The 23,183-nt window shown below is 42.2% G+C and overlaps 1 protein-coding gene across 1 annotated transcript in view; it reads left to right on the forward strand.

The window, feature by feature from the left end:
• Positions 1-23,183, forward strand: part of IGFBP2 (insulin like growth factor binding protein 2) — a 577,515-nt gene that overhangs the window by 527,668 nt on the left and 26,664 nt on the right. The gene's annotated exons all lie outside the window — the stretch shown is intronic.

A 23,183-nucleotide genomic window follows, 5' to 3' on the forward strand; every position in this document is an offset into this window, starting at 1 on the left:
CTTTAAAGAAATGTACATCTCCTCTACCCAGAGATCTGGTCGTATGCTTGACTACCTTTGGTTAAAGGACAATATCAGCTATGATCAGAACTCCACAATCATCGCAATGTACAATTTGAGTTCAATTAACCTTTCACATTGTAAGACATACATTGTTTAATATCAAATGGACATCTCTGGGTTCCCAAAGGTGAGTGGATGTGATTGCAGTGATATTAAAATCACTTGTACAAAAATATATTGTTATTGTGTATATTCAGCCTATGGATGTGATGCATTTATTAACCATCATAAAACTAGTATTTATACATCACTCGGGAGGGCAGACATAGCAACCCCAGGTGAAAGGAAAGTAAAAGTCAACCTATTAAAAATGCAATTATAACTTGATCCACTTTGAGAGGACATTTAGAGTTGCAAATGGATTATTGCTCCCTTCACGAAAAGTTGTCTCACAGTTTCTACGCTTGGACAGCCAGTTCTAGGGTTTTATTATTTCAATTTTTATTCAATGTTTGCTTGGTATAAGTCAATTATATTATATATTTTTTCAATGTGTGTACTGTAATTTATTTTGTTTATAATAAAACTTGCTGTACTATCGTCTGTCGTTGTCTACTTTGAGGACGACGCTACCAAAGATATAGAAAAATGCTAAGTTTTCGATAGGGTTTTAAATCTAAAATTTCCTCGTAACCTAGAACTCCCCATTTTAAAATCTTAGTGATGGCAACTTTTGTATCAGAATAGGTGCGTGTGAAACATAGAAACATAGAAACATAGAATGTGACGGCAGATAAGAACCATTCGCCCCATCTAGTCTGCCCAGTTTTCTAAATACTTTCATTAGTCCCTGGCCTTATCTTATAGTTAGGATAGCCTTATGCCTATCCCACGCATGCTTAAACTCCTTTACTGTGTTAACCTCTACATCTTCTGCTGGAAGGCTATTCCATGCATCCACTACCCTCTCAGTAAAGTAATACTTCCTGATATTATTTTTAAACCTTTGTCCCTCTAATTTAAGACTATGTCCTCTTGTTGTGGTAGTTTTTCTTCTTTTAAATATAGTCTCCTCCTTTACTGTGTTGATTCCCTTTATGTATGTAAATGTTTCTATCATATCCCCCCTGTCTCGTCTTTCCTCCAAGCTATACATGTTAAGATCCTTTAACCTTTCCTGGTAAGTTTTATCCTGCAATCCATGAACCAGTTTAGTAGCCCTTCTTTGAACTCTCTCTAAGGTATCAATATCCTTCTGAAGATATGGTCTCCAGTACTGTGTACAGTACTCCAAGTGAGGTCTCACCAGTGTTCTGTACAATGGCATGAGCAGTTCCCTCTTTCTACTGCTAATACATCTCCCTATACAACCAAGCATTCTGCTAGCATTTCCTGCTGCTCTATTACATTGTCTGCCTACCTTTAAGTCATCAGAAATAATCACCCCTAAATCCCTTTCCTCAGATGTTGAGGTTAGGACTCTATCAAATATTCTGTACTCTGCCCTTGGGTTTTTACGTCCAAGATGCATTATCTTGCACTTATCCACATTAAATGTCAGTTGCCACAACTCTGACCATTTTTCTAGTTTACCTAAATCATTAGCCATTTGGCTTATCCCTCCTGGAACATCAACCCTGTTACATATCTTAGTATCATCCGCAAAAAGACACACCTTACCATCAAGACCTTCTGCAATATCACTAATAAAAATATTAAAGAGAATGGGTCCAAGTACAGATCCCTGAGGTACCCCATTGGTGACAAGCCCAAGCTTTGAATATACTCCATTGACTACAACCCTCTGTTGCCTGTCACTCAGCCACTGCCTTACCCATTCAACAATATTGGAATCCAAACTCAAAGATTGTAGTTTATTGATAAGCCTTCTATGTGCAACAGTGTCAAAAGCCTTATGAAATCTAGGTAAGCAATGTCTACTGCACCACCCTGATCTATAATTTTAGTTACCCAATCAAAAAAATCAATAAGATTAGTTTGGCATGATCTCCCTGAGGTAAACCCATGTTGTCTCTGATCTTGAAATCCATGTGTTTTTAGATGTTCAACAATCCTATCCTTTAACATGGTTTCCATCACTTTCCCTACTACTGAAGTAAGGCTTACTGGCCTATAGTTGCCCGACTCCTCCCTATTACCTTTCTTGTGAATGGGCACAACATTCGCTAACTTCCAATCTTCTGGGACTACTCCTGTTATCAATGATTGGTTAAATAAATCTGTTAATGGTTTTGCTAGTACACCACTAAGCTCTTTTAATAGCTTTGGGTGTATTCCATCAGGTCCCATTGACTTATTTGTCTTTACTTTTGACAGTTGAAATAGAACCTCTTCCTCTGTAAACTCACGTGTAATAAATGACTCATTTATCCTTTTTCTTAACTGAGGTCCCTTTCCTTCATTTTCATCTGTAAATACCTGTCAGGGTCTTACCTGAGTTGGGAGTCTGTAGCGCAGATATGTCGCTCACCCTTGCAGATAGCCACAGACCGAGGTGGTCAGGTAAGAATTCACCTGGCCTGTGGGTCTGTGCACGGGGGCTGTGCAGGATGCAGTACCAAATTCGCAGGACAGGCAAGGACAGAACCAGCAGGATAGTCGAGGGATAGCCGAGGTCAAAGGATGCCAGAGGTTAGAATAAACGTAGTCACAAGCCGAGGTCAAATATACGAAGCAGAATAAACAGGAACACTGGTACGACACAGGAACACAGATCAAAGACTTGACAATGAGTGCAGGGCGAGGCTGGGTTTAAATACCCTGCTGATGAAGATCAGAGTCAGGTGAGAAGCAGACAAGTCAAGGTGCAGCCCCCGGTGTAGTAGCCAAGCCAGGGTGAACAAGACCGGAATCAGAAGTCTCTGGTAAAGCTGCTGTGGCTCAGAGGTAGAGAGCAGGACTGGGATAGATAAGTACCCCGGTTCAAGTCCCCTGTCGGGAATTCCAGGAGCGACCACGTCTGGCCGTCTGTCTCACAGGTGAGTACCCTGACAGTACCTCCCCCTTCAAAAACGACCTCTGGGCGTAGGTAGGCTCCTCATTGAAATAATCCGTCTCTCCAGAGTCACTCTCAGAATCCGTCGAGTCCCCATAGTGAAAGTCCTCAGTATGGGATCCCTGATTAGCTCGGGATTTCCGAGTACCAGCTTCTGGTACAGCTGACGATCGGTCTAGGTTCCGGGTAGGGGTGACAAAAACTTCCACAACCTCGGGAGGGACAGTGCTCGCAGCTAGCAGTGCTTTTTCGAACACTTCCAGGTCTTTTTTACAGACCGTAGTGCCATTAGAAGCAATGACACAATCCTTAGGTAAATCCTTTTCAAGTGGGCAGGAAGTAGTGGTGGTAATACAGGAAGCAACTTTGGTAGTAAAGGCAGACGACTCTGGAGCAGGAGGTCTAGGAGGGCGAACAGGACAAAGCGTGATGAAGTGTCCACCTTCTCCGCAGTAAAAACACAGACCATGGCTTCTCCTTCGGTCCCTCTCTCCCGGTGTGACTTTGCAGTGGACACGTCCAATTTGCATAGGTTCCTCAGGATCAAGTTGAACACAGGATACCTCTGGAGTTCTCCTGGGAACTGTATCATAAGAGGGTATCACTGGGGTGTGGTGACGTAGACTCCGCGATTTTTTAGTAGTTGGAGCTGGCTTGGGCTTAGTGATCCTGCACTGTGAGTCCAAAGCAATAATAAAGGACTCCCAGCTGACAAGGACAGGACTCTTCCTCTGCAACATTTGGTAAGACCAAGCTTTAATGCGTCCAGACAACAGGTTGATAGCCGCTCTGACCCTGATGAAATCCGTGGCGTAAGTTCGAGGCTTTAAAGAGAACAATACCTCGCAATCCATCCTGAATGACTGGAAGGACGTGTAGTTACCATCAAATCTGTCGGGCATGATGACAAAGGGTTCCGGAGCTGGATGTACTGCGCCTTTAAGAGATAAAAGTTCCTGCTGCAACTCCGAAACAATCTGGGCCAGGCTGGACACTTGCTGGAGTGAGGGTGAGCACATTTCTGCGGACTCCATATTGGTCAAGTCTTTTGTCAGGGTCTTACCTGAGTTGGGAGTCTGTAGCGCAGATATGTCGCTCACCCTTGCAGATAGCCACAGACCGAGGTGGTCAGGTAAGAATTCACCTGGCCTGTGGGTCTGTGCACGGGGGCTGTGCAGGATGCAGTACCAAATTCGCAGGACAGGCAAGGACAGAACCAGCAGGATAGTCGAGGGATAGCCGAGGTCAAAGGATGCCAGAGGTTAGAATAAACGTAGTCACAAGCCGAGGTCAAATATACGAAGCAGAATAAACAGGAACACTGGTACGACACAGGAACACAGATCAAAGACTTGACAATGAGTGCAGGGCGAGGCTGGGTTTAAATACCCTGCTGATGAAGATCAGAGTCAGGTGAGAAGCAGACAAGTCAAGGTGCAGCCCCCGGTGTAGTAGCCAAGCCAGGGTGAACAAGACCGGAATCAGAAGTCTCTGGTAAAGCTGCTGTGGCTCAGAGGTAGAGAGCAGGACTGGGATAGATAAGTACCCCGGTTCAAGTCCCCTGTCGGGAATTCCAGGAGCGACCACGTCTGGCCGTCTGTCTCACAGGTGAGTACCCTGACAATACCGAACAAAAATATTCATTGAGGCAGTCAGCTAGACCTTTATCCTCATCTACATACCTTCCTTCTTTTGTTTTTAATCTAACTAATCCTTGTTTTACTTTTCTTTTCTCATTTATGTATCTAAAAAACAGTTTTGGCCTCCTTTTTTACTGACTGTGCTATTTTCTCTTCTGTGTGTGATTTGAAAGCTCTTATAACTTGCTTAGCCTCTTTCTGCCTAATCTTATAGGTCATTCTGTCTTCCTCACTCTGGGTTTTTTATAATTACTAAATGCTAACTTTTTGTTTTTTACATCTGCGGAGTACCACAGTGGTTTCTTGAATTTTTTGCTTTTACTGACAAGCCTAATGCAATTTCCTGTTGCCTTCAGTAGTGCAACTTTTAAATAATCCCATTTCTTTTGGACTCCATTTAAATTGCTCCAGTCTGATAATGACTCCTTTACACATATTCTAATTTTAGAAAAGTCTGTTTTTCTAAAGTCTAAAACTTTTGTTTTTGTGTGGCGTGACTCAGTCACTGTTCTTATATTAAACCACACTGACTGATGATCACTGGATCCTAAACTTTCACCTACAGTAATATCTGATACCAAATCTCCATTTGTTAACACTAAATCTAGTATGGCCTCTTTACGAGTTGGCTCCTCAACGACTTGTTTAAGAGACAATCCCAGTAGGGAGTTTAGAATATGTGTGCTCCTGGCACAAGTAGCTATTTTTGTTTTCCAATTCACATCAGGAAGATTAAAGTCACCCATGATGATAACCTCCCCCTTCATTGTCATTTTAGCTATTTCTTCAACTAGTAGATTATCTAACTCTTCAATTTGTCCTGGGGGCCTATAAATCACACCTACACGAGTTACTGTGTGATTACCAAATTCTAACATAACCCAAACGGACTCTATGTTCGCCTCACTAACCTTTATTAGGCTAGATTTTATGCTATCCTTTACATACAGGGCCACCCCTCCCCCTTTCTTGCCTTCCCTGTCTTTTCTATATAAAGAGTACCCTGGTATTGCTATGTCCCAGTCATTTTTCTCATTATACCATGTCTCAGTAACAGCGACTAAATCTACACTATCAGTTGCCATTATTGCCACAAGTTCATGGATCTTATTCCCTAAACTGCGAACATTTGCAAACATGACTCTAAGCTTATAATTTTTTAACACACTTGCTACAGGCACCTTCTGTCCTTGTTTTGGGGGACAATTGGATTGATGTTTTATCACCATTTTGCCCCCCACCCTCCTAGTTTAAATCCATCCTAGCAAAACCTCTGAACTGCTCACTGAGAACATTTGTTCCCTTTTGAGAAAGATGCAAACCATCTTTTTTGTACAGTTTATTTCCATTCCAAACAGAGCTACCATGAGCAATAAAGCCAAATCCTTGCTCCCGACACCATTCACCAAGCCACAAGTTAAAGTCCCTAATACGCATCCGCCTGTCGTTCTGAGTGTTATGCACAGGCAGAACTTCAGAGAATGACAATGTGGAAGCAACCTGCCGTATATCATTGGCAAAAACACTAAAAACTTCCTTAACCTCTGAAACCTCATTGCAAGCCAAGTCATTTGTCCCTAAATGGACAAGTACATCCAATTCCCCTTAACTGCTTTGCTTGCTTAACAATATTAATGATACGTCTCCTGTCTCTGTGAGCAGTAGCTCCGGGAAGACACCTCACAAGACCACCATTGTCCATCTCCACACCTCTTATGATGGAATCCCCCAACAACAACTGCTTTCTATTAGGCCTCACCATAGTCTTCAAGCCTCTCTGCACAACACCACTAGCCTCAGTGCCTCTCTGCACAACACCACTAGCCTCAGTGCCTCTCTGCACAACACCACTAGCCTCAGTGCCTCTCTGCACAACACCACTAGCCTCAGTGCCTCTCTCCACAACACCACTAGCCTCAATGCCTCTCTTCACAACCCCACTAGCCTCAATGCCTCTCTTCACAACCCCACTAGCCTCAATGCCTCTCTTCACAACACCACTAGCCTCAATGCCTCTCTTCACAACACCACTAGCCTCAATGCCTCTCTTCACAACACTACTAGCCTCAATGCCTCTCTTCACAACACCACTAGCCTCAATGCCTCTCTTCACAACACCACTAGCCTCAGTGCCTCTCTGCACAACACCACTAGCCTCAGTGCCTCTCTGCACAACACCACTAGCCTCAATGCCTCTCTTCACAACACCACTAGCCTCAGTGCCTCTCTGCACAACACCACTAGCCTCAGTGCCTCTCTGCACAACACCACTAGCCTCAGTGCCTCTCTACACAACACCACTAGTCTCAGTGCCTCTTTGCACAACACCACTAGCCTCAGTGCCTCTCTGCACAACACCACTACACTCTGAAAGTGCAGAAAATGAATTATGTAGAGCAACAGACTGTGCAATATGCCTTTTATCCACAACTCCAAGTCTACCAGATCCTACAGTAATCCATCTGCCATTCCTAGTATGTCTCTGCGGCAGTGGCTTTGCAGCAGTTCCAGCCTGAGTTTGTTTACCAGATAATTTACAAATCTCAGACTTCAAAAATACAATCTCCTGCCACAAGATAGAGAACTGTCTACAGATTAGACAACAACCAAACCTGCAAAAAGTGGGACGTGAAACAAATGCAAAGCAACTATTACACTGAACTAAGTCTGCCATTCCAATGAGGTGAATAATTTAAATCAAACAAACCTTAACTTTTTATTAATCCTCCTGAATACCTCGGATTACCTCCAGGTTATCTCCAGAATATCTCCAACCACACACACACTTAGAAGCAACACTCTCCAGAATATCTCCAACCACACACACACTTAGAAGCAACACTCTCCAGAATATCTCCAACCACACACACACTTAGAAGCAACACTTAGATGAAGCAACCAAGCTATATTAACCAAGCTAATGACAACAACACTTATATACTCCTAAAATCACCTCCCACTAGGAATGTTTAACACCTGGGTAGGCCTCTGCTTATTAGCAAACAATAGCTAATTTAAACAGCAATCAATAGCAAGTAGCTACCTAATCCAATCAAATGCCTTATAATTACCAACAGGAAATCAAACCTTGTGCAGTCAGCATAGGCGTGCGCACGGGGTGTGCCGGGTGTGCCTGGGCACACCCTAATCCCCGCGGCACGCCTGTGAGTCCTGCAGGAACGCTGTTCCCGCAGGTACTCTGCCGCCCCCAAATGCTTTCCTCCTCCTCCCCCCGTCATGGGGGGGAGCAAGAGGTGATGGACACCCGGACACCCCCCCACCCCCCCCCCCCCCCCGGTCGGGCGGCTCTCTCCATACAACAAGCGGCGAGGGAGCTGTGTGTTCTCTGCTCCCTCTCGCCGCGCGCCGTTTGCTGATAATGGGAGCCGGAATATGACGTCATATTCCGGCTCCCAGCTACAGCAGACAGCCCACGCGGCGAGAGGGAGCAGAGAGCACACAGCTCCCTCGCCGCTTGTTGTATGGAGAGAGACGCCCGACCCACTGGACCCCAGGGACAAGTCCACGCCAGCTCTCCAGGTAGGGAGGCTGGGTGGACAATTTTTGGAAAAAAAAAAAAAAAAAAATTGTCAATGTGTGTGAGTGTGTGTGTCTGTGAATGTATGTATGTGTGAGTGTCTGTAAGTGTGTGTGTGTGTGTGTCTGTGAGTGTATGTGTTTGTAAGTGTGTATGTGTGTGTCTGTGTGCCTGTAAGTGTGTATGTGAATGTATGTGTGTGTGTCTGTGAGTGTGTGTGTATGTGTGTCTGTGAGTGTATGTGTCTGTAAGTGAGTGTGTGTCTGTGAATGTATGTGTGTGTGTGTGTCTGTGTCTGTAAGTGTGTGTGTCTGTGAATGTATGTGTGTGTCTGTGAGTGTATGTGTCTGTAAGTGAGTGTGTGTCTGTGAATGTATGTGTGTGTGCCTGTAAGTGTGTGTGTGTGCCTGTAAGTGTGTGTGTGTGTGTGTCTGTGAATGTATGTTGTGTGTCTGTGAATGTATGTTGTGTGTCTGTGAATATATGTGTGTGTCTGAGTATGTGTGCGTGAGTGTGTGTACGCATATATATATATATATATATATAAATATATATATATATATATATACATATATACACACACACACACACACACACGAGTGTATATTTTTTTTGGGGGGGTGTGTAACGAGTATATACCCCTACACGCAGGATCCAGCCTAACAGAAGACAGTACAGAGGAGAGATACGTCTACCGGACCTTAGAGTGGCCGGACTCGACGTAATAGGATAAGACAGAGTCAGGAACGATCCGAGGTCAAGGGCACAAAGAGACAGCGTAAACGAAAACTAGCCGGGGACTGGTACACAGGAATCAGCAAGCCGGCAAACAGTACAGAATAGGATAAAGCGAAAACGAAGTCAGAATACAAAGCCAAGGTCAAATACGGAGAAACACAACTGAACACAACAAGCACTAAAGGGAACTGTAGCAGAAACCACGATAGGGCAACGAACTAAGGGAAAAGGGTAAGTATAAGTAGCCTTCAAACTAATGTGATTGGCTCCTGTCACTTCCACTCCCCCAACAGGTAAGTGTATGGGGTGATTGGCATGACAGGAGCCAATGGGAGCCTTTTTGCAATTTAGGCTCCCACTGTCTCTTTAAGAGCGCGCCCGAGATTCGCGGCGCGCTCTTAGCTGCAGGCGGGACACGTGACCGCTTCTCGCGGTCACTGCCCGCCTTCCTGTCTGAACAGTCGGACGAGCCGCGCGCGGCTCGTGCAGCCGCAGGACCGCGCGCGGCTTGAAGAGAGGACCGCGTCCGGCCCCCGGATAAGGTAAGTACCGCTACAGGGTGGGAATCTTGGGAGAGATCCCACACTTTATTCCCCAGGACTTGACCCCTGCCGGCAGGGGAGATCTCCGGATCTCCCCTGTCGGCTCATGCAGAGCTGGCGCTATCTAAGTGCCGGCTCTGCTCTTAGCCTCCATGGGCCGGCGGGGAGATCAAAGATCTACCTCACCAGCAGCATGGAGGGAGGCAGGAGAGGACCCGGGGAGCTCTAGACAGAAGCTCCGCCAGGTTCCTCTCGCGAGATCTGAGCGTTGCCGCGGCAATGCTCAGATCTCGCGAGAGTGAACTCTAGCCCCGCAGGCTAGAGTTCACTCTCCCTTGGACAGCAAGGATCCCCCCTCCCTATATAAGGTAAGAAGGGAGGGGGTTATTTACTAATCTGCCCCCACCTTCACAATCCCTCCAAGCATACAGCGCACACACACACACAGCACCTACACACATACAGCACCCTAACACAAACAGCGCGCACACACGGCACCCTCACATACACAGCACACAAACAGCACCCTCACACACACAGCACACTAACAGCACCCTCACAAACACACACAGCTCCCTCACACAAACAGCACACTCACACACAGCACAATAACAGCACCCTCACAAATACACGACACAAACAGCACCCTCACACACACATATCACACAAACAGCACCCTCACACACACAGCACACTAACAGGCCCCAAACACACATACACAAACACCCTCACACACAGCACACTACCAGCACCCTCACACACAGCACACAAACAGCACCCTCACACACATAGCACACTACGAACACCCACACACACACAGCGCACCAGCAGCACACACAAACAGCAGTATATGTATGTGTGTGTATGTATATATATATATATATATATATATATATATATATATATATATATATATATGCGGCGTGTGTTTGTGCTTTAGGGTGCACACCCTAATGCAATAGGCTGCGCACGCCTATGGCAGTCAGTAACCTTTTCCTACAGATGAATCTTACCTGTAACAGTAAAAAAGAACTCTTAGCACAACTCTTAGACAGTTGAAGCTTCTGTAAAACTCTCCAGAATATCTCCAACCACACACACACTTAGAAGCAACACTTAGATGAAGCAACCAAGCTGTTAACCGAGGGACTTATGGTCAGCTTTTGGGTCTAGTACAGAGATAAATGAATTGTAACCTTTGCACCCACTCAGCCAAGTCGTTTGCATGTCTGGTGTGGCCTTGTTCATAACATTAAACATTATATTTAGGGGGGAAATATTCCCATTGAAATGCATGCATACCCACGCAGAGATATCAGTATCCACTGAGCAGACATAAGGCTGAAGGACAGAGAGACAAATCGTATCTGTTCTGAGCTATTAATAATGTCTGTCTGGAAGCAATAATCTCAGGGAGGATCCCCCAAGTTATGATGGGCTAATTATTGATTAAAGAATTAGTGCGCAGTCAGAGTACACTTATTGAGAGCGAATATCACTCTCCATGAAGTCTTTGCAGTGATTAACATGATAGCTGTGTAGTAATATATTGTGTTGTTTTGCTGTGTTGTGTGAATTCATAGTGGCAGCAGATGGTGGGATGACTGGTTGAGCTGATATCCAGAGATCTCACCTTAAAAGGTCCTTCTACGCAGCTAAATTTAAAGGGACACTAGAAAGGCTCCCTCCTTCCCAAAAACACAATTAAGTAGATATACCCAAATGAAAACATGCAGATCTCTTGTAAGCCCTCCCGTTCTAGCCCCGCCCATGCTTTCTGTGGCTGTCCAATCACAGACTTCCCAATGCAGCTTAATAAGAAGTCTTAGCAAGGCAGGTGCTCTAGGTTAACGGAGTTTAACATCCAAGGGTTTAAAATTGGAGTTACTAACGTGTAGAGTTCAAGGGATGTTGTTTAGGATTATGGGTACTTAAGATCCAGCAAATAGGGGTACCTATTATCAAGATATGGGGGCTATAACTCCCATCACTCTCAGCTAAGCTTTGCCCAGTATGGCAGTGGTGTTCGGCCTTCCAACAGCAAACATTTGTGCGCTACATTTAGACTTGCTGAGTGTTATGGGAATCGAAGTAAAGTGTTAGCCCTCATTGGTAAAAGAGTGTTTCTTTCAGAGAGTTGCTAATTAAACAACAACAAAAAGTGAGCAAGAAACATATTTATTTAATAGGAGATTTTTTTCCCCTACTTTAGCTCAAAATTAATTTTATGTTTTGCATTCTCTACAATTCTCGATTTAGTGAATAGCTCTATATGTGAGAATTAGCAACATCTGAGAGGAAAGTAAGAATGGGACTTCCCAATGTTCTCTAACTCCTGATATGGTGCGATGTGGACCTAGTGACCCGTGTCCCTCCTGAACCCCCCCCCCCCCCCCCCTTGTCTCATATTTTGGTTGTCGGGATTCTAAGTGTTCCTGCAAGGCTTTTTTCTGCCCCAGCTGTTGTGTCGATATTGATCCTTGACAGCTGACATTGTTAACTGTGAGAGAAAACAAGTGCACAGAGCAGAGAGAGGCTGAAACCTGCTGGGAATTCCAACTCCCATTAATATCAGCCAGGAAAAAAATGGCTTCACTTCCAAAATATTCTGCTCATTGACATTGAAGTGAGTAATAAACCCCAACGCCTTTTCTTATGCAATACCCCATGTGCAGAAATGTACTGATGGCTGAGAGTTACAGTCTAGCACTTTTCTACACTATAATAGGTGCGATTTAGAAGAGTAATTATGTTTAGAATCTGCATCCGTACAACGTGCCCTGAGTGATGCAGGCGTCAATAACACTCAAAAACAGTACCTTCTACGACCATGGAAAATTCTCTTTTTTTATTTTGCAAAAAAAAAAAAAAAAAAAACCAAAGACAAATTAACAGCGATTCCATCTGTTCCCTTAATAGCTACTCAAGAAGGAAACGTTAAGTCAGTCCATCTTTAAAACGATTTCCAAACACTGACTACAGGACACTTTCCGTCTAAGTATTTTTTCATATATTTCTCCTGTGTCATTCCTTAGACATGAACCTCTTCCCCTGATAAATCATGTGTGTTGAAAGCTACACTGCGAATACGTGGATCAGCACGTCTACCCAACAGGGGTGTATAGTACGTGTATTATTTAGATGGTACAGGGTAAGTTTCGATGATACATAAACAGCAAGAGTTATTGTAATGAACAGTAGCAAGAGATAGCAGGTACCCAGGGCAGATGTAGATATCATGGACATACTGGCATTTCATTTTGGTGTGCCTTTTATCCTGAGATGTTAGGGGGTTAGTTAATAAAGTCTATGCTACCCATTAGGAACGAGGCTTTAAAAAATGTGAATTCGTTAATTTTAGGTCACTGGTGGTGAATCTTGGCATTTCAGATGTTAGTAAACTAGGTATTATTCACTGAGCTCATTTCAGAGCCAGGTGGGCACAACTGGTTGGAAGAATTTGCAAGAATTTAGTCAGCCTTTGGCTGATCCCCATTTTTTATATACACGGTAGACTTGTGAACAGCAGGATTGTTCGGTGCAAACGTTTTTTCCTGAAATTTTAATTTTGTTTGGGATGCCCAACACTGGCTATTGTCACAGGTTGACTCAACCAAATATCGTTCATGAAAAACTATTCAGAGAAACATTTGGACAAACCAAAATGGGCATGAAAATGGGCTAATCAGTGTGCAGTAAAATATACAGATAATAGAAATACTATGCTTATATGTTGCAGTACTTTGATGCGGACATTTCCCTCCATTTGACTCACAGCTCAAATAAGAAAAAAATGCAAATAAAGGGAAAAAGAGGAAGAGCAGTACAATAATCTATATTGACATATTAATATTTTGAATATATTGGTTAAAACCATGATATATAAATAGAGCTTCTTTACTGCTCCTCCTTTTCCTCCTTAATTGTTCATTTCTTGATCATCAATAATCTTTGTTTCCCCATCAATCGTCTCCTATTTTGGCTCTATGGGTGAAACTCCAAATTTCGATTTTTCGGCCATTGAGCTATTAGTTTGCTCAGTCTTAGGTCCATATGGAGTTTTGGACATATGGAATTCAGCAGAACATCCAATTGGCCAAAATCCGGCCAAATCTTAATTCAGCCGAATCTGAACGGACAAGTCTAATGTACTTTCCTTTGAAAGGTCGTCCAATCAAACAAATCAATCACTACATAGTTGTTATCACTGAGTGCTTCAAGTGGGGTTTCTAGCTTAAAGTGAAAATATCACATCTGTGATTCTTACACAGCCTGATAGCTGTCCAAACGCTCCACAACGTGTGGAAGCTCCATTTCAGTCTGATTGCAGCAACGACCGTCTAGCGGAGTGGTAATATCTCCATAATAGTGTTACATCGCTGTTTGTGTGGTTATTGGCAACAGTACCACATCGATTTTATCTAAGGGTTCCATTTGGGGGATTGGGGATTTAAGATAAAGTGTGCAATATTATACTATGTGCGCATTTTGTAACCTTTAAATACAAGAGCATTGTTAAAAATGATGGATAAAGTATAGTTTAGCACTACTCCCATTCAACCACTTAATGGCCAATGATACATGATGCAGATGATAATGTAACAGGATGCACCTCCCTCTTAGTTCTGAAAGGGTTAAAATTAGCGGTGTATCTTTAAGTACTTTACTGATTCTTCCTCTTTTCTCGATGTATAATAAAATGTTTTACTAGAAAATGTGGCATTATCAAGGAACGTCTCTTTAAGAAACAAGCGTAGTGACTGGTTACTCTGAGCTCCTCAAACAATATCCCCCGAAAACCCAATCTCCTTAGTGTCCTGTCTCTGAGCAACTTAATAGTCAATAGGAACACGCTAAGACTTAGTAGATGGCAGGAATGGAAACGAGAAGCATTTCAGCCAGTGCCAGATAAGCAGGTTGAATCTCTTACAGTAATTGCTTTCTGAGCTGTCCCAGGCTTTATACATTTACTTTAAAATTGACTTTTTCTGCTTTTAGTCATAAAACCTTGTATTGCCTTAACAGTCGGACACGCTGGTTTTTTCATTATTTTATTCCTTTTTCACCTCTGCTTGAAACGTTGTTTGTCTTTTTTTTCGTCTTGTCTTTCTGTAACAACGAGATGGTTCTGTGTTGGCAGCCAGACGAATAAAGGATTCTTATAGCGCAAGTAAATGTAAGCTTCAAACATTTGTTTCCACAGCAACGAGCGAGCAAAGCAGAACTCTAATCTCAAAGACAGGCTATATAATTTTGCTAAGTGCAAGGACATGCTGGCAGTGATTTGACCAATACTCCACCTTTCTCTTTGACATTATGTTAAAAACGCTCAGGCTTTAGTTTTAGTGGCTAAATAGAAAGCAAGCTGGAGAAATGCTGTTCGCTAACACAGAAAATAACTAATTGTTTCAGGATATATATATAAAGCAATCTGAAGAACTGCAGCTTTTAGAGAAAATATGATGTCAAAAGAACATGTTTTTTTGTTTGTATTCATTATTTAGAATTTTTAAACAAATGGAAAATTTCCCCCCAATTTTTTTTTTTTTCGGTGTGGTTAACTTTTGATTAGCAAGGAGTAGTTCAAATTAAATTTCATTAAATTCAGCTGTTTTTTCTAATTGAATTGTTTAAAAACTTTAAGACCCATTTCATATATGCAGTTTTGGCAATCGTATCTTCGGCAATGCCGGGGTGGCTTAAGTTTTTTGTTCCTTTGGATGAAGGACCTCCAAGGCTGTTCGAGTAGAAGATAGTCATCTAATTTGAATAAGGCGCTGGAAAAATGAACAGCTTTGGGCTCCAATTAAATCAGATAACTATTAACAGAGTGAGAGGTACAACCAGGTGTATATATTCTCACCTGTCTCTACTTTCTCAACTCAGTCAATTGTCAGTCATTTAGAACTTAACTTAAAACCCAACATTTTTAGTTTTTTCGTTACTTCTGCCCTTAGCCTGCACTCTCTTTGCACAAACATTTCTAATTCTTGCCTCTCTGTCAGGTTTATTTCATATTGAGAATTCAATGTGAGTTTAAAATTTAAGGACAAATTATCCAAATTAAACGTCCAGTTCAGCTACTTTGGTCTAAAATTAGAAGTTCACTTTGAATTTACTTTTGTTTTTCTCTTAATTGGAGAAAAGAGAGAAGGCCTACCAGGCGTCTTCTTTGTCTCCAGTCCTTTAAGAAATCCCTCACAAAATCTCTTAAAATATCAACCCACTATATGTCCTTTCGTTGTAAACATTTCAGTGTACGTTGTAACATTATTGCAGGTAGATTGTCATGAGGACTATGCTAACGTGCTCTCGTGTAAGCAACATTGGACCAGCCTGAGCAGAGAGTGAATTAGAAATTACCTCAAACTTACAAACCTGCTAGTATTACATCTTCACCAACTTCCTGTATTCCTGTATAGCACGAAGAGAATTTGTTTTAGTTGATAATTTGTTTTTTACTTTCAATTTCACTTAACATTTGTTTAAGTAGCTACAATAGATAAATTAGTTGTGGTCAGGGACAATAAGTCGAGTAACAGTATTGGTGCTGTAAGTGGGTGGTGTAAGTCTTTTGTGATGTGCTGAAACCAACGTTTTATTCTGGCTTACCTCTTGCCTTGTTAATCTCATCATCAAGGCATTCAAAATCCAAAAATCCATGGGCTTCATAGCATTGCACTAATAATGTAGAGTTTATTTGGATCAAAGAAGAAAACAAAAATGCAACGATTCGGCCTAGGCCTATAGAAAGCTTAGGCAGAAACGTATTTTTGTTTTGTTCTTTGATCCAAATAAATTCTACCATTATTTGCACCACGCTGGGTAGCCCATGGATCTTCAAATTCTGATTACTATTTGAAAGATTGCAGGTCCTTCCCATGGTTTGACGGACGATAGCACCTATTTTTATATCTGCCTCCTTGGTTTTTTGCAGTTCACACTTCTAAGTACTGAATATTGTTTTATTATTTTTCCAAATTTTAGAACATTTAATCACAGAAGATGACCTGTTTCTTAGATTCTGATGTTGCCATTTGCAGAGCCTTATATTGCTAAATTCTAATGTAATAAAGTGATGACAGTATGCTGTATATATTATACTGTGCAAATATGATTTGCAGTAATGTCTGTGTACTTAATAAAATGCGCACTGAGTTTATAATATTCTAACAAGCAACTTCAAGCAACTTCTTCAAGTCATGATACACACCTTACGGCATTATCCACCCCACTCTTTACACCATTTACAGAATCAAATATTATATTTATTTTTTGTTAAGCCAATTCTAGATACAGATAAAAGTGAACTTATTCATAGGAATTATAGATGGGAGCAATGCGATATTGACGTAGACATGCAATAGGTGTTGGTGGTAATTATTAACCCCTTCACTAACAAACGATTATCCCTTATAAAAAACGCCATGATGTGCTTGAGGTCATCTCTTCTTCATCCTACATATTATTAGCTTTGGGAGAAAAAAGACGAACAGGAGGATTTACCGTCTCTCTGCATAGATGGAAACAGAATGAGTCTTATATTGTTAAAGTGGAGCTGTTACTAGTGAGGATTTTGCACAACTCAACATCTGACAAAAGCTATGGTTTGTTCTTTCATTTTACTAAAATTCTCAATAGTTTTTATTTTTATTTACATTCCCTGCCTGGCTGTCCTATCCTGGCAAACAAATTATATTAAACTATTATGAGTTGGCACATGCCACATTTAATACTTTTAAAGTTATGTCTAAATGTGTCACGGGAGTCATACTCGCAACACGCAGGCAAGAGTGGATCCTTAGAATGGCTGGACTTAACTATATAAATATAACAAGATACAAGGTCAAGTATAAATCAAGGTCAGGAATACAGAAAATATACAGAGTCAAATACAAAGCCGAGGTCAAACACAGGAAATCACAAGGGAATCTCTAGGAGCACTAATCGAGAATCTAACAAGAAACCACAATAGGGCAATGAATGGGGGCTAAAACAATGTTCTGATTGATCCACGTCATCATTGTGACTCAAAATAGATTAGGATCGCAATGATGACTTTAAGAATGGGCATGACATCATGTCTACTTTCTATAAATAGATGTCCTGCGGCAGGAGGAGGCCTGTGTGACTCGAGGAAGGTGAGAAGATACAGTATGCCTCTTGGCCACATGGAGCGGTCAGACCGCCCGGAAGGAGGAAGGCTGTGCGGCTCGAGGGGGTGAGTACATGCTACAAAATGCTCATGTGTCCACATGGAATTTCAGTGCAGATACATCCATGACCACAACCAGAGCATCAATTTGTGTCAATGTCACCCTAAGCACAGACATAGTGCAAACAAAAGTATGTTTGTTCCTTACCTCTTATCACAATAGCTACCAACTCCTGAATCGTGTTCTGACCTCCACTTCACTGTGGCTTCCTACACCCGGGCCCACATCATTCTGGTGTCAATTGTGACGCCAGACTCTGCACCTATTTATGACACAGCTTCCCTGCGTCAAATGAGAACATAAAGTACATGCCATTGTCTCTATAGTACCCGGCAGAACTTCCTTGCTTCTTTTTTTTGGTATTCTTACCTGGCTTTTAATGACCATCCTGCTCCCTGGTATCCCCTGACTCTGTCTCTTGATTACATGTACCTCTCCTGGCCTTGATCTCGGCGATACCATGACTTTCTCTTGTCTAAGCCCGGCCACAACTAATAACCAGAAATACACTTCCTATCCTATACATATTTATTAAAAGTTAGTTGCTGGTTCATGTGCTGCATGTTGGGTAAGCCACCGTACCATGACACCTCTGCCGCACTCCAAACTCCAGTAGGTAAATTCAGTATAGCTTAATGGGTGAAGGAGCAAGGAACGTTCACTAGAACAGCTCTGCTTGGATTGTACTTGCATTGCTTTGTTTTTAGACATCTATTGTAAGGAGTGAAGGGGTTAATAGCAACCTTTCATTAGGGCACCCGACCCCAGTGGCAGTATCTGGAAAACACAGTCCGAGCAGCTGTAACCATTCAGCATCCAGCTTTAGAAGCCATGACTATATTTAAATCACAGAACTTTAAAAATAGCTGGGAACTTTGTTTCTTTTTAACCATCCCCAACGACTTTAATTTTGTTTCCGTAGACGACATTTTACATGTAAAATCTTTCATTAAGAACAGCAGCAATCTAACTACCAGCAGGCCTAACAAGGCTTTTTTAAATTACTGAAAGGACCGTGAACTTGCACAAAAATTGCATATTTTCCACTCTCTCTCTCTCCAGGTTTCACTTGTTAATGTTTAGTGTCCATGGCGACAGTTACTGAACCTGCTGCTTTTTTACGAACAGATGTAGTTCCCATTATCTCAGTTTGGCTCTGGATACACATTGCTTTCAATGTCTTAAAATATAAAGTCCCCTCGCACCGTCCCTACTTTCTCCACTAGTGGGCCACCTACAAAACCTTGCTCAATGTATCAACTGTATCAGACATGGAATGCAAATGTGCAAATTTAAGATGTTACTGGGACTGAGCATTACATTCAGGATTTGTGCAAACAGGTGCTGTAATGCGACTTGTTACTTTGACACCTGTGAATTTATTGTGTGATTGTGCAAATTAATCTCACATTCTGCTTTTCTACTCTTTCCTTTGACTGATGGAAGAGATGGTCTATGAGGAAGTAAGTATTTACCATTAGACTACAAGGACAAAAGAAGACAAAGCAGAGATTTACTGACAGGAGAAACTAGCGGAGCCCCCATTATTATTTTCCTAGGATGAAGTGACCTAATAAGATTAAATGTGGTCTTTCACCTTCTAGATTCTTTGCTTATTTTGAAAAGACTCCCGATGGTGACATCACCGCATGGGGTGCTGTGGACAAGGGGTGCAGTGTAGGTGAGATATAATTACCTGATGTTGTCTCTTGCTAGTGCCCTAACTTCTTTTTTTAGCTTGCTGCACTATTGCGCATCTGAGTGAGAGTACAATGTCTACAGAGGATCCCACGAAACCAGGGGGGGTAGGAGGGGGGCTCCAGAAACAATGCCTCTTTCCCTACAGTCATTACTAGTGAAATATTGGGGAGTTTGAAATAAGGGGACGTGTAGATGCACCATTCCAACCAGGATGCCATGCGGGCGTTGGGATAGATTTCATGGTGTGATTTTTAAATATTCTGTTTTTAATACTTGTTGGGTGGTGGGAGGAGGGGGTTGCTTTGTGAGAAAAACGCTGGTCTCTGATGTACAGAGTTTTTGTAATGTTTTGCAATTGTCAGTATTAATATAAATTTGTAAATCAGGGCTACTTACCTCCTGAATAGTTACCTCCTGTTGACATCACATAGCATGGGGTAGCTTAACATTAGAACTTTAGAGATTAGTATAAGCTCTTGCATAAAAGGAATAAAATAAGAAATGTAACACTTTTTCTTTTCCATTTAAAAAAAAGCAGTTTGTATATTTTGTATTGATTTAACTATTTTAAAGATGGACAATGAATAAACAAATTTAAATTCAAGTAAATGAAGGGCCGGACTGGCCCACCGGGATACCGGGAAGTTTCCCGGTGGGCCGCGGCACCTGGGGCCAGGCTGACAGCCCTAACCATCAGATTCCTGTAATTTAATCATTTTCCCCTCAGACTGTGCCAGACTGTGTCAGTCCGAGGGGAGTAATGGGGAAGGAGCTGGGGGCTGGTGTGGCCGCAATTAGGCTGCTGGCAGCCAGAGGGAGAACTGTCAGTCTCCCTTCAAACCTGCAAAATTGACATGAATTTGTCCGCATGCCCCGTCCCGCATGTAAGCCCCACCTCCTGACAATAGCTCTGCCTCCAACACACAAGCCCCACCCCTGCACACATTGGTGACCTCGCTGGAAGGAAGAGTGTTTGTGTGTGTGCCTGCTGGTGTGTGAGATTGTGTGTGTATGTGTGCCTGCTAATGAGTTAGCTTGTGTGTGTGTGTGCCTGCTAGTGAGTGAGCTTGTGTGTGCGTGCTCGCTAGTGAGTGAGCTTGTGTGTGTATGACTCCTAGTGAGTAAGATTTTGTGTGTGTGTGTGTGTCTGCTAGTGAGTGAACCTGTGTGTGTATGTGTGTGTGTACCTGCTAGTGTGTGAGCTTGTGTGTGTGTGTGCCTGCGAGTGAGTGAGCTTTTGTGTGGGCTTGCTAGTGAGTGAGGTTGTATGTGTGTGAGTCTGCTAGTGAGTGAGCTTGTGTGTGTGTGTGCCGTCTAGTGAATGCGCTTGTGTGTGTGTGTGTGTGTGTGGCTGCTAGTGAGTGAGCCTGTGTGTGTGTGCACCTGCTAGTGAGTGAGCTTGTGTGTGTGCGCCTGCTAGTGAGTGAGCTTGTGTGTGTGTGCGTGCCTGTTAGTGAGTGAGCTTGTGTTTGTGTGCACCTGCTAGTGAGTGAGCTTGGGCGTGTGTGTGTGTGTGTGTCTGCTAGTGAGTGAGCTTGTGTGTGCATTTCTGTGTGCCTGCTAGTGAGTGAGCTTGTGTGTGTGTGTGTGAGTGCTAGTGAGTGAGCTTGTATTTGTGTGTCAGTGAGCTTAGCTGTAGTGAGCATTTGTGTGTCAGTGAACTTGTCTGTAGTGATCATTTGTGAATTAGTGAGCTTGTCTGTAGTGAGCTTGTGTGTGCCAGTGAGCTTGTCTATAGGAAGCATGTGTGTATCAGTGAGCTTTTCTGTAGTGAGCATGTGTGTGTGAGCTTGTCATTAGTGAGCATGTGTGTGTCAGTGGGCATGTTTGTGTGTGTGACAGTGAGCTTGTCTGTAGTAAGCGTGTGTGTGTCAGTTTGTCTGTACTACCTTTGTGTGTATACCAATAAGCGTGTCTGTGTGTGTCAGTGAGATTGTCTGTCAGTGAGCCTATTTGTGTGCATCTGTGAGCTTGTGTTTTTATGTCAATGAGCTTATGTATATCAGTGAGATTGTTTGTATATCAGACTGTGTGTCCATGAGCTTGTGTGTGTCAGTGAGATTGTCTGTGTCTGCATGTGAGTATGCTTACTGTATAAATGTTTTACTCTGAAGGGACCAATATTTCTCACTCACTTATCCACCAAACAGCAACTCCAATGTTGACAGATTTTATTAGTTTAAAAAAAAAAAAAAAAACACCTAATCTAGGCAACAATAATGGGGGTTTAGTTACATTACATGATCATACATTGCATAAGCCTGCCACAACATCAATATACCCCATCTTTGGCAGGTCCTACTCTAACAGCCTAATATCTGTTCGTATGAGATTACTTGGGGAAAATATTCCATCTGGGACTCTCTGCAGTACAAGGCTAAATATTATACAGTACATAGCCTTACATATTGCATGTGACAACAATACATGGCACAATGATTTGTGGCTGGCATAGATTTTTTTTCCTGGGCTGCTTTGTATCCCCAGTCCGGCCCTGAGCGAATGTTGGTATTATTTTCATTACTCTTGTTATTATTATTATTATTATTATTATTATTATTATTATTTATTTTTTCTTCCCTTCCTACCCGCTATCAGGCAGTGGTTCAAGACGAGCGGTAGGAGTCTCACAAAGCGACTACAGCCTGAGTTGTAAAACTGCGTAGTGTTGAAGGGGTTTAACATGGTTAAAGAGCTGTGAGGATAGACAGCTGACATGACCTGGCGTCGATGACTCAACTGAAAAGAAAACAGATATAACAGCAACAAAGCCACCCTGTTAGGTCTAGCCTGATTTATGTAACTAAGAGTTCTTCTCGGTTAAAACCTTTCAACGTTCTTATGCTTGAGTTTTTGTGCTACCAAAATGAACATATATATGTTAGATGAGGTCAAGGTACATGCTCAATATAAAGGCTAGGTCGATAACCTCTGTTGGCCAGGTGTCTAGTGCCAAAGAAGACTATATTCGGCCAAAATAGAGGTAAACATGCAAGCTAAAAAAGCAACCAGAGACCTCTCTCTGATTGTGTTGGCAGCGGATATGCTACACAGCAGCTGCACACTTATGTAATCATGTCCATTTGCATATCTGTTAAGCAACCCACCAGTGACATTGATGGATTATGTGTTTAACGAGAATGTACATTCTGATTTGGAGGGATATGGCTGCAAAGTTAAAAAATAAACCCACAATCTATCATAACTAGTGATTATTACTTATAGAATCATATCAGTTATGGCACATGGGATTAATGAAGGCAAAGAAGTTAAAATTCGAGAACCTGGTGACACATTGGAGACATTTACAGGGAATCTTACAAAATAATTATAGCAGCTAGCTTTCGCAAGTTTTAAAAAAAAGTGTTCTGTCAAGTTTATTTTTTGTTTTAGATTTAATATTGCATCTTACTGTATGAGTGTTTTCCACAATAATAGCTATTAACCATTACCTATGACTATTTGTAAAGGGAAAAGATCCCAATTTATCATCCAAATGAGGTACTTTTTAAGTATTTGCCCTACAATTTGGATGTCTCTTATCTATTCTCCATTGTTCTCGATTTTGTTACTAAAATCTCTTTGACACAAAATGATTGAGACTGCAAGTGTTTGCTGCAAAAAAACCTAAACTATTATTTGTGATAATTTGGAAACCAACTCTGCCACGCTGTGCTCAGTGCCCGCTTTATTTGAGACACCAATCGTTTGGGTAGTAATGTTTTTTTTCTACGTGGAATTTTGTGACATGTATTCAACAAGGTGTTGGTAATATGTCTGCAGGAACTG

The sequence above is a fragment of the Pelobates fuscus genome, chromosome 8, assembly GCF_036172605.1.
Source record: "Pelobates fuscus isolate aPelFus1 chromosome 8, aPelFus1.pri, whole genome shotgun sequence".
NCBI classification, from domain to species: Eukaryota; Metazoa; Chordata; class Amphibia; order Anura; family Pelobatidae; genus Pelobates; species Pelobates fuscus.